Source organism: Sprattus sprattus (assembly GCF_963457725.1).
Source record: "Sprattus sprattus genome assembly, chromosome: 2".
Taxonomy (NCBI): Eukaryota; Metazoa; Chordata; class Actinopteri; order Clupeiformes; family Clupeidae; genus Sprattus; species Sprattus sprattus.
Genome location: NC_137921.1, coordinates 16,293,818 through 16,307,526, shown reverse-complemented (window position 1 = coordinate 16,307,526; position 13,709 = coordinate 16,293,818).

The following is a 13,709-nucleotide window of genomic DNA, read 5'->3' as shown; positions in this document are numbered from 1 at the left end:
GTGGTGTTTTACTTGGTGGGGGGTTTGTTGACCCCTTCGGGGGTTGGGGTGGGGGGGTAATTAAGACACTTGTCATCAAAATGCACATAATCCGCGCACAATTTATTCAACAGTACGACAGATTTGATAAATCAGTGAGGGCAGCTATTCCCATCATTTTCAAAATATGGTCATGTTTGTGGCTATGCTACCAGATGGGGTTATGGTAATAAGTAATGTTTCTTGTATTGATGGATTGAGCTTTTTAATATGTGTGGTTGTACTGATGTACTGGTCTGTATGGTGGTGGTGAGTTTTTGATGACTGTGATTGATGTTTGCTGAATACAAGTGTCTTAAGCTGTCAAGCCTGACTGGGCCAAAGGACCCAGCCTGCACACCGGGCAGATGGATTGGGCAAGCCCTGGAACAAAACGTGAAAAACTGAAGCCTATAACTGTGTATGCCACCCCCAAAGAGTTTAGTTAAAAAGCTAAAAAAAACAAAAAAAAAACAAGAACAAAATAAATCGAAGCTCAAATGTGATTTACACAGCACACGTCTCAATGAGAGGGGGTTGCAGTGCTTTTTTTCTGGAAGTTTAGCCAAAAGTCACTGGCTGAGACAGGTGTGGCTGTTAATGATGATAATGATAATGATAATGTTGGTTACTGATCAACACACTGCACTGTGCTGTACGAGGACTCTTTAATCGCCCTATTGAACGCTCAGACAATGCTCAGCTCACACGGGTGTCCCAGCCATGCCTCGTCAGGGACACAAGCGCACACAGGGGGGCGCTGTTCTGTACAGGCAAATAGGGCTCATCCAATGAATCTCACTTGCACCTTTGCAGCCTTTCGAGGTGGGCCAGTTATTGTGGCGTAGAATGGTAGATAACAAGACATCTCATTCGGCATTCATCTTTTCACCCTTCTAATGTTTTGAAAGATCATAACCCTGTCACGCAACCTTGGGACGCTTCACAAAAGTGCCACCTCAAGGAGCGCTCTAAGGGTGCAAATGTTAGTAATGAAAGTAGACCATAGTAACACTTTGAGCACACTCCTGCATGGCTTACCCCGAGATGAACCTTTTCAGATGCCGTACATTTGTGTTCAAATGCTATAGGAAGGAAAAAAAAAAGAATATCTATTTTTGCCAGAATTCAAGAAAACAACAGCAACCCTAGACCCCATGTGTCATATCTTAGCTCTTCGCTTCTAGCACCTCACACAAGCTGCCAAAACTTTGTTTGTTTTCTATAGTGTAGAGTTTAGGCACCTCCACAACAGGAGTAGAGATTTAGAGAATCAGTTAAACGCCCATTTTATTTTTGTTAAATTTAAAGGTGCAGTAGCCAGCATTGTATTAAGGAGTAAACAGACAAAAGGCACAGTTAGTAATGTAAAGCCGCCTCTTTAACTCACAGTGTGTACGTTTGTTAGGATGGCAAACACTCCCCATGTGCTTGGAAACAAAGAGGCGTTCAGGATGTTTTTGTGTGCATACTCCCATTAAGTCCCACGGTTGGAAGATCCTGTCCACTTTTTTTTTCCTTAAGGGCAGGGCTCTCTAATGCACCTTTAATGTGTGAATCAAATGTAGCTGTTTTCCTTTGGGTAGTTTTGGAGAATCACACTTAACTACAGAAGGTATAAGAGGATGTCGAGCGAAAGCTCTGGCTGGAGGTCCAGCTGAAGGATATGACAGCCTTACCACAATTGAAACCATGGTAACAGCACTTGTCCACCTTCTTGCCGAACAGATGCACAGTTGTTTTTAGATTTTGGTTTTTGTAACCTTGAAAAATGATTTGTGAATTTAAATGAATGTAAAACAGCCCTTTGATAATCCATTTTACTGCCCCTTTAATATGTATTGTATTTTTTTTAATGTTATGTATATTTAATTCCTTTTTATTTTGAGCGTTTCTTTGCTTTTTTTTTCTTCGAAATGTTCAACCTCAGTGTTTGGGTTCGTCACAGGGTTCAAAGCCAGAGGAACACTTTTATTTTTAAGTTATTTTGCTCTTTTTTTCTGTCTATCCTTGAATGGATGAGTGAGTGAGGTACTCCAGACACCAGCTGGGATTAAAGGATGTTTCTCTTCACTGTGTTACCATTCATGCATCACAAGTTTTGTCCATTTTGGCCAGGAAATAAAGTTTTTTTTTAAAGATGTTGCTGCTGTCAGATGGTTGCGGTGGAGGTGGTGGTTTGTTTGTGTCAATTAAAATGCTAGCCTTTATTTAACAGAATCCATTTTTTAATTTCCAAACACTCTTAGACATTCCTTTTACAACAACATGGTTTACTATCCAGATGGTGAACAAAGTGGTGATAAGCAGTACAGAAGGAGTTGGAAAGGGGAGATCATGATCCACTGATAATACATGTCACAAAAAGGTCTAAACCTAAGCTTTTATGATGCCAGCATAATCAATAGCCAAGGTGTTAGACCCTGCACAGAGGAGATGGCTTGAAGTCTGTCCGTGTGTTAAGGTTGTCTTATTACCCCTCCTATGACTCATCCTCTATGCTGAACTTGACGGCCAAACTACACTAGCCAGAGCAGTGCAATGGTGAACCGAATACTTGTGCATATGAAAGGATTTAATGGCTATCGCTTATCTAGGTTTGAACATCAAACCAAACAAACACACGCCTGAAAAATAAATGTCTAATGCAAAAAAGGTGTTTTACAGGTGAACATTTCATACCAGTAGGGGAGAACAGGGTTAGTTGTCCCACAGGTAAGTTGTCACACAGAATCTCCAGAATGTTGGTATGGAAATTTTTCAGAATTGGGATCAGAGTTCACCTACATAGTTTTCTCTGGAGTGGGACAGCTGAACTTGAGGTGAGAGAACTTTTTGTGTTTTTCATGTCAAATTGAAAATATTCAGCTCCTCAGTATTTTTCTTTTAGGCTTTAACACCATGTGTCTGACAAAACTATTTTTACCGTTAAAAAGAGTGAAGGGAAAGCTATAGTTTAGATTGTTGTTAGCTGGCTACCTAGCCATTAGTTGATACTAGCCAAAAACTCCAGTTCGGGTATGTTGTCACATTTTTTGGGGGGGTTGGTTGTCACATGTGAGAGAACTTTTTGTGTTTTCATGCGAAATTGAAAATACTATTCCTTTCATTCTTTTTTTATAAAGAAACATGGGCAGAAACTATACTCGGAAGACTGAGAAGGGCCTAACTCCACCAGATGTCATGACGTGGGCAGTGAAATGAAATAAGCAGTCCATCCGGAAAACAGCCAAGGGCTTTGGTATAAATTACAGAACACTGGCAAGAAATTGCTTAAAAATAAATGATCAAGAGGTTGCTGGAGAAGAAGTCCACCCATCCCTACCAGTAGGCTATGTTAAAAGCCGCTTAGATTTCAGTGAGGAGCAGACGCGTCAGCTGGAGGGATAACATATAATAACTGCATCAGGTATTTCTTTTGGCCTTTCTCCCATCGAAGTCCGCAAACTGTCATACAGCTTTGCAGTGCACAATGATGTTGCCGTCCGCACAAACTGGACAGTGAATGAGATAGCTACAAAACAAGTCGGGACTTTAATTATTCAGAGAGGTGAACCCTGGCACCTCGCTATGAGACGTCGCTGACCATGATCCACCCCGATCAATTCGCAAACATTTCTCAATTATGGTGACGGTTATTCATAATTATGAGCTATCACTTGCCCAATAACCATTTTAACAATAGTCAGTCTTGACAATAGCAAATCATTAATTTAGCCTAATTTGCGTTTTCTAAATTAAACGAGTCTCGTTTTTATTAAGTAATATTGCCATGGAAAAATAGCAAGGATGTCTGGGTAATAATGTTGTCAAAGATTCTACAGCCCACCCACACATGTTGCGATTGTTTCCCATCCTGTGTTGTGTTGCATTGCGTGTTGAGTAAGCGATAAGTAGGCTACCCCATGCCCTTCAAACTCAAAAGTTGCTGCAGGAAGCGGCATGAACGCAAAGAGTAGGATGAAAGGGTTGCACAACTGCCAAAATTATCTTCATTTGGATTTGTGGCGAAGAGTGTTCAGGAGAACGCTACGTCTGACCCCCAGCCCAACGGCAATGAGGCCCACCATGGTAGGCTTATCACATAGCATTTACTGTCTGGTATAGCCTTATGGAATGCATTTAGACATGGCTATTAAACGTCATAAAATACACGTATAGGCCTATTTGCTAAGGCAGCAGCCAGGTAAGATATTGTAAACTATTTTGCAGGATGTAGCGGGAAAATATTTAAAGCTAGACATCATAATAATCAGCCAGCTTTCCCAAAGATTCAGTAGTATGCGAGCAACCTGTCATGTCTTCTATGCTTTACACCCCAGCAGTGGTGTAGTCCAGGGTACACGCAGGTATACGGAGTATACCCACTTATTTTTCAGTCAGCATTGAGTATACCCACTTCTCAAAACAGGACGTTTATCCAGGTAAGGCCAAAGACGCAATCAGGCACATCGCGAGTGGGCGAGAGTTGCCACTTGCGCGTCATGCGATCTGGCACTCCGCGAGTGGGCGAGACTCACCACTTTGTGAATGAAGTGCGCTTCACTTAGGACACGATCTGGCACTCCTCGCTGCATTGCATAGAGACGGACGCACATGAGACATATACGTTGTTGAGACTCTTATTAAAGATCTTAGCCTACTATATACGTTGTTGAGACTTATTAAAGATCTTACTCATTCTCACAAAGACAAATAGCTATACGTAGCCTTTAAATGTTGTTGAGACTCTTATTAAAGATCTTACTCATTCTCGTGGTTGAAAGTCGGTAACAAAACAGAGACAAATAGCTACACGGTCAAGCATTGTCATTTGTCTCTTATTAAAGATCTTACTCATTCTCGTGGTTGAAAGTTGGTAACAAAACAGAGACAACACAGTCAAGCATTGTCATTTGATGTCATTCATTTCAAAAACCAACAATCAGAGTCTAATAGCTCTGGTTCCAAGATACAAAAAAGCCAGGAACCAGGTCTGATGGCCCATCAACCAGGAGCCGCCATGATGGTTCTAACCTGGTGCTGTGTAAACTACCTTGTGGGGGTTGAATTGGTATTTTGTTATTTTTTTTGTTCAGCCACTTAACATTTTATAGTGTATTCATATCTATATCTACTTATTTAAAATTGTTGTCCCTATTCATTGTATTTATATCATATCATGCCATTGTATATATAGCATGCCTCTTACCTCATATTCATTGTACTTATATCATATCATGACTCTTACCTCATATTCATTGTACTTATATATCTTATTATGTCTCTTACCTCATTCATAACTTCTATTGCTACCTTCACCTGTACCTGTAGGCTATCATATCTGCACTAATGACCAACTATTGCTGCCAATGTTACTACTGCTCATACCTCATATATCTTGTACTGTCATATCATACTGTATACTATACATCCCATCTATTTATTTTCATATTACCACTATACATACAGTATGCAGAATATTCTGCACTCTTCTGCTATGGTTCTTCTGGTTAGATTCCGTCGCATTGTACGTATATCATATCATGACTCTTACCTCATATTCATTGTACTTATATCTTATCATGTCTCATACCTCATTCATAACTTCTATTGCTACTTTCACCTGTATCATATCTGCACTAATGACCAACTATTGCTGCCAATATTACTACTGCTCATACCCCATATATCTTTTACTGTCATATCATACTGTATACATCCCATCTATTTATTTTTATATTACCACTATACATATGCAGAATACTCTGCACTCTTCTGCTATGGTTCTTCTGGTTAGATTCCGTTGCATTTTACAGTACTTATATCATATCATGACTCTTACCTCATATTCATTGTACTTATATATCTTATCATGTCTCTTACCTCATTCATAACTTCTATTGCTACCTTCACCTGTACCTGTATCATGTCTGCACTAATGACCAACTATTGCTGCCAATGTTACTACTGCTCATACCCCATATATCTTGTACTGTCATATCATACTGTATACATCCCATCTATTTATTTTTATATTACCACTATACATATGCAGAATACTCTGCACTCTTCGGCTATGGTTCTTCTGGTTAGATTCCGTTGTCTCAGTACTTGGCGTTGAGAACTTTGGTAGATTAAAGTGTAAACTTTGAATACAAAGGCCAGTACAACTTCTATACATTATCTGTAAGGTTGTGAGTGTGCGTTGTAGGGCTGCTTAAAAAAAATTAAGAGTATACCCACCCACTTCTCCAGGGACCACTACACCACTGGTCCAGGGTATACGGAGGTATACGGAGTATACCCACTTATTTTTCAGTCAGCATTGGGTATACCCACTTCTCAAAACAGGACGTTTATCCTGTGCTGTATTGGCTGCTTAAAGGAAATAAAGAGTATACCCACTTCTCCAGGGACCACTAAACAACTGCACCCCAGTACCATTCAACTCGCAGGAGATGATGAGCTGTTTGGAAAGGCAAACGTCTGACCACTATGACAGGGACATTGCGTCCACGTTCCCAGCGCAACTCCTATAGTTCAAGTCCTGCTTTTGAAGCAGCGATCTCTCAGCAGTCATGAGTGCAAGAGATAGCAGAAGCTCAAATTGTTGATAACCACTCGGTTACATCAGCTTTTGGCGAGGTGTGCACGGCTCTGCTATTGTTTCTTACCGTACCTGTGACCGTAGCCACAGCATAGCGATCATTTTCTTAACTAAAGATGATTAAAGGCCGAATTATGCTCTGTTTTAGACGTAACGCCTAAGCACGTAATTTACACAAGGAACTTGTTTTAGACAAGTTTTGATTTAAGGTTCGTTTTAGACGCAGAGCGTGTTGCAAGGCTTGTGTTGCGTGTTGCAAAGCAAATTGACGCCAGAACTGTAGATTTATTTTGAGTTAAGTAAGCCTATTTATTGCAGCAGGACAAAGGAAAAAAACTTACCGGAGCATGAAAGTGTAGTGGGCGAAAGGCTTGATGTTATGAATACATGTGTTACACAAAATACAAATGTTGGCAATTCAGTACCAGTGGCGAAAAAGACATGACGCAAAAGTTCGTTTATTGACATCTTTTAATGACTGCGACAGGCTTTAAAACGATGTGTTTATGAGTTACATTATTTAAGATGAGGTGGTAAACGGTGAGAGAATCTCATCATGTTGTCAATGCTTGTAACTACAATGGTGCTGGCCATCAGTTAAGCCCACGTTAATGTTAACTTTTGTATATGAGCAGACCGGGCTCATTCTATCAAAATCGCGGGTGCAATTGATTGATTCACGTCAATATGAACTCAATGAATGATACCACCATGACTCACAAGTGGTGGAAAATGAATATGAAAGTATTTGTTCGTGAATTAGCACATTTTCTCCTAACAATCGTGGGTGAGAATGGGATATTCTCTAAGGTAACGGCAGGTTACTGTTAACTTTTGTATATGAGCAGACCGGGCTCATTCTATCAATCTCGCTGGTGCAATTGATTATTCACGTCAATATGAACTCAATGAAAGATATCACCATGACTCACAAGTGGCGGAAAATGAATATGAAAGTACCTATTTGTTCGTGAATGACCACATTCTCTCCAAACAATCGCGGGTGAGAATGGGATATTCTCTCCATAAATTCGCGGTAATTTAAGCATTCTATAAGTGTTTAAAGAGGATTTGTAAAGGAGTTCATGTCTTTGGACCTCTTCTGTTATGTTTGTTCCTAATCCATAAGAAAAGGCTTGTGAGACGGTCTGCAGGGTATTCATGATTTTAAAAAATGTCTGGGTCTAAAAAAGGCTGTAGTATGCTATTAACCCGGAAACGTGAGACTCTGTGAAAGGTTGTGTTAGCCGGCCAATCACAGCCTTTGCGAGCTGTGTAGGGCCGTAGTGTTTTAAGGTTGAAGGCGGATGCATGCTACAGCGTTGGGGGTTAACGGTTGCGCAAAATTTACTCGGTGCAGTTCATGCTCCCAAAGGTTGCGCGTGTTGTCATGAGCCTGCCATTTGCCTGGCAGATAGAAAGCTGTGTCCCTAACAGAAAGTCTGAAGCTTGAAGTTCTTTTCAAACCTTTGCTTGGGTAGCACTGTTAAACTGAGCAGACATGCAGACTACATTTGAGTAATCTCATCACGTAACATTCGTTTTCTAAAAACAATCACATAGTATTGCATGTTTAACTGTGGTAGAAAATACGTTAGCTTAATGCTAACGTATATGGAAAATCCTATAGACACCGCGCTAGGTATTAGCATCAAGTAATTCACGTTAATGTTTTTGTATGAGCCTGACATTTGCTCTGCAGATAGATAACAGGTTCCCTAACAGAAAGTCTGAAGCTTGAAGTTATTTTCAAACCTTTACTTGGGAAGCACTGTAAAACTGAGTAGACATGCAGAATATTTTAGTAACCTCATCTCGTATCATTCGTTGATAGAATGCAGGCTGCGAGGCTCGCGTAAGGGCTTACGTAAAAAATGACGCAAGTCTAGAAAAAGGGGCCGACGCACGCAATACGTAAGAAGTCGCGCAAGGGTCGCGCAAGGGGCTTGCGCGGCCTCTTGCGCTTGCGCTTACGCTTACGTAAGGAAGCATGAATCAGCCTTAAGACCTACTTAAGAGCAGCATGGGGCAGGAGAGACTGAGTTGATTAGCTACCCTGTCCATCGAAAGCATCCGGGCCAGGGAGTTGAACATTTCTGAAATTGTTGATAATTTTGCTCAACGCAAGGTTCGTAGAATGCCATTCCTTACGTCATGCATGTTACGTTTTTTAATACGCCTAATGCTACTTGAAATGTATTTTTCCGCTTCAATGTCGTTAAAATAATGAGTTACTTTGCGCATAGGCCTACGTGATATTGTTGGAGGAAGTTTGTTTTGTAATTGGTTGCAGCAGACGAGGCGCTGTCGAGCGGCTGTTCCCATAAATCCATGTTCGTAATTCACAATAATGTTTGATAACCCCCTGAAGAAGTTGTATTAATGTTTCCCCATGTGTTGTCTATCTGCTCGTTGTACACTGTTTCTCCAAAATCAGTTTGTTCTCTGAAATACTGTGTTTATTGGTGTTTTCATGATAACATATTGTAGCAACCCTTAATGTGTATTGTATATCATAAGTACATATTCCTGCGCCTCGCATCTTTGCACAACTTTTCATATCTCCTGGCGTTACGAAGGTAGTGGTAGGAGCTAATCAGAGTGGGTGGATGAACGAGGAGCATTTTCATAAGGATTTTGTGTTTAATTCGGGATGCAGCAGGGAGATGCCATGCCTCCTGCTCCTAGATAATCACAGCTCACACCAGTCGGTGGATGGGCTTATTGGGTTAAATTATGCCAAAGAGAATGGGGTTGTGCTGTTGTCCTTCCCACCCCATTGCTCACACCGCCTGCAGCCCCTGGATGTGTCTGTCTATGGCCCATTAAAGAGGCAAATTAACACCGCCTCCAGTGCTTGGATGCTGAACAACCCCGGGAAAACTATGACAATTTATGACATCCCCAAAGTGGTGGCTACAGCCTTCCCACTTGCAGTTTCCCCAAGCCATATTCAAGCAGGATTCCGGGCAAGCGGAATTTATCCCTTCAACCGAGAGGTATTCTCGGAAATAGCATTTGCGCCTGCTTCAACAACAGACCGAGAAGAGCCCAGTGCACCCCAGTGCACCCCAGCCAACTCCACCACTCCTAGAGCCATCCCCTAGATCTGGACAGAGACCAGTGACTCCAGAAGAGCTGAGGCCTCATCCAAAGGCTGCAGCCAGGAAAGGTCAAGCTGTATCCTAACTGACACCCCAGAGAAGGACAGAATAGCGCAGGAAAAGGCAGCCAGCATGCAGAAGAAAACATCAAAAGACCATAGACCAGCTGCCAAGCCTAGTTCATCCCAGCCTAGGCCAGCTGCCAAGTCTTCGTTAGATGAAGATGATTGTTTTTGTTTAGTTTGCATGGAAACTTTCTCCCACAGCCGTTCAGGGGAGGTATGGGAGAAATGTTGCATGTGCAACCAGTGGGCACACAAGCTCTGCCTAGTTGGAGTGCGCAAACCCTACATTTGCCATCACTGTGAGTCGGATGGTGAATACGTGTAGCCCAGTTGAGTAGGCTACTATTGTTTGTTTCGTTCTTCATGTTGTTATATAGGTTGGCCTAAATATATGTTTCCTGTTCATTTTCCTTGCACATTTTGTGTTAAATTAAGTTAAGTTAAGTCAAGTTATGTATTTGTTTAACTTGTCAGTGCAATAAAACTTTCAAATTTAGTCCTGCCATTTTGCCTTCTTTTAAAGATTTTTCCCATTGAAATAACATTGTGACAAACCATAGTGTGTGACAACTATCCCCGTGATGGGGTTGGTTGTCACAATGTGTCAGAGTGTCTTTGTTAGTTAATAACTTCTTTGTAACAATAAGTTGGAAAATGAGAAGGATATACATTTCAAACCAACACCTTAAGCTTCAATTTAACGTTGGAATGACTATTGAAATATGTTTTGATGACGAGCAATTCACACTATGTAAAAAGTGTGCCAACTGACCCCGTTCTCCCCTATTGTCTGCGCATTGATTTTAACATTTGATGCTCCTGAACCATCTTGGAATGAAGACAGCAAATCACTAGAAACCTCCGATAGGTTATAATGTAAAATGCTAGGTTTCTGAATAATAAATAAATACATTTTGAAAAAAAAAGTTGAATGGCCAAACATTCCCAATAGTAGCGATTGCTGTTCTGACGTAATCAACAGCGTGAAAAGAAGGACGAATATCATAGGCTATGAGACAATTCACACCTGCGCATGACGTAAAGCAATTCAAACGAGCACAATTTTACATCACTTCATTACTACGTCTTCCTTAATAATAACTCATACTTTTACATTTCAAAAAAAATATTCTTATGCAATGAGATCGCTTCGTTATGTTTCATAAATATTGATATTAATTTCTGTGGAAACAAAGGAAGGTGACGTCAGAATCAACACACCATTCTGAAACCCACGTGAGCCTAAATGTATGTATTTATTTATTTATATAATTAGTGGAATATCTCGTTTAGCTTTCAAACAATTTTACAATAGGTTCAACAACGCAGTAAAATCGTTTGAACAACTGATTTTTCCCCGAGTCTGGGCAGGTGGTGATTGTCGTTGCTGGGTAGCTGAGTTGGGCGTTTGTGTGAGCTTTGAGGTTGCGCCAAGCTGCCCAAAGCGGCGCTGCTCTCGCGCTGGTCCAGAGCTGGTGGTGACAGTCTCAGCTCTCACATCGCAACGGAGATACCACAGCAGCGGAATCCTTGGGATGGACATTGGAGGATTCATCTAGAAAAGCTACGGCGAATTTCTGAAAGATCTCACCTGCAAGACGTGGATGTTTTAAGAGATTCTTTTTGACACGTGTGGCAACGGATTTGTGTCAAATTCATGGTGACATCATTTGTTGCATTTGTGGGAGAAGCGGCATCTGGAATGTTGTAGGTAGGTCGCGGAATTGGGAGTCATGATGCTCGTTGGGAGTCATTGGGGTGCTAGAAGAAAGACGATCTGTTGTTGTAGAAACTAATAGTCAATATGTTTTAAATAGCTTAACGTTGTTGTATGAGTACTGCTGCTGTGTCTGCGGTCAGTTCATTTAGGCTGTAACAGGAATTGAAACGTAGCCCACAGGGATGCCAAATAGCATTACTACATATAGCCTGCACAATTTAGCCTAGCTGAAAGATTACACTCACAAAATTAGCCTTTTAATTCAGAAGACTGTAACATTATGCTAACATTACGAAATCCAGCATAACACTTGAATCTCAGACATGCTGACAGCTCTCTCGGGCAAATGGGGCTGGGCAGACAGTCGATAAGCAGCAGCATCTTGCCTGCCACCATCCAACACCAGTCGCGCAACCTGGTTGGGTGTTGTTGCCTATCAAATCATTTCTACTATGAGCCCCACCTTACATCGGTCAAACGGTCTGCTTGTTGTAACTCATGTATAATGCAGCTCGTTTAACAAAGGCAAATTAGATAACGTTTCAGAACGATTATTCGCCCGATTATGATAGCGACACGGCAGAACCAACCAAATTTGGATGCTGAATCACGGAGTCTATAGTGAGAGAATCTGCGGCCTGTGGTGACGTGCAATTGCAATTACGCTGAATGATTATCGCCTTGGTAGGTTCAATCGGTGGGATTTTGCTTGTTTGAATTATTGTTAAATGGTAATGCTAATTTCAGCCATACAATGACATTCCTCTGTCCACTTAACCACATCCTATTTGAATGGTCGGCACCGGTAAGCCACATTTCAGAGTGAGTGTTATAGACTGGTAGTAATTGGTAAAGCGCACTGTTGCACGCATTGGCTAAACCTAAAAAGATATAAACCGTATAAAGCCTATATTTCAGAAAATATAATGGCCAGATGGCTACTCTAATATCCTATTTTTTATAAAGGTCATATGGGAGATGTATGGCTCTTTTCAAAGAAGTACGGCTTAGACTGCCTATGGGACTAGCATACTCAACCTGTGAAAAAAATATGTCAGTAAATGAAAGAGATTGTTTAACCATAATTAAGATTGTTTATACGTTTTTAAGTTATATAAGTTAAATATAGCCTTTATATAGCCTATAGCTCTGTGTCAGAAATGCAAAACTCATTCACTCATTCATTCATTCATTCATTTATTTAATCATTTTACTGAAAAGCTTTGATGAAGGGACCTATGTTGTCCAAGGATTCTAAAGGACTTTGTAGTGGCACCCCCTTACAAGTTGACTATAGCCTACTGTACAATCACTGTGTCTCCCGGCAACCGCATCATTGCTTGTGATGAGAATGCTCTAGTGGCTTGGCCCCAGGAACAGAACAGCCCGAGCCACATGCTACCAGCCCCAGAGCTGACGGTGTGGATTTCTCTGGGCCTGGTAATTAAAGAGACCTGGTGAGGGAGGCAAACAAGCAGGGATGCAGGAGCAGCTGGCTCTCTGATGTGCCTGGGAGGATGAGGTCCACACATTGAACAGCACCATGCCCACTGGCCTCCATCACACAACCACCACCTGCCATGAGGGTAGGACTCAATAACAATATGTCACATGGTTGTAGGACATCAGTTGTTATCCCTCCTGTGGTCAGTCTGTGTTGTCTCACGTGACGGGCTGTGGCCTGCATGGTGTATCATAACGGTCTATTTGCTCAACATCAGTGCAACATGCAAAGGACATAAATAATCTACCATAATGTTACACACATTATGTCACTCATTCAAAATGTGTGTCAGTGTTCATTCACTAAAAAGACATGAATTGAAACTTGCTTTCCATGGAACCAGATCCTACCATAATAACAGCATAATCCTCGCCTCCATAAACACATACAGCACAGGACATATGATCATACATTCCTTACTTGTTCATCACTGTTGCCAGCAGTGTGTTTGTGTGGCACTGTATCCTTTCTGCCCTCGTGAATCAGGCTTAGCAGGCGGCCCGGCGACACCAAAGCCAAAGCCTTAGTATGGAGATATAAGCTTTGAGATTAAAGATATGAAAAACATTTGTGTGGTGCTCTGATGCTGTGGCCACTCTGCCAAGCCTGCTTTTCCCTTCGTGTAGTGTCTCTCAGCTCACCCGTCCTCCTCCACCCTTCCCCTCTCGTGTCTGGATCACTACCATCCAATGCCACTGCTGCCATGTTG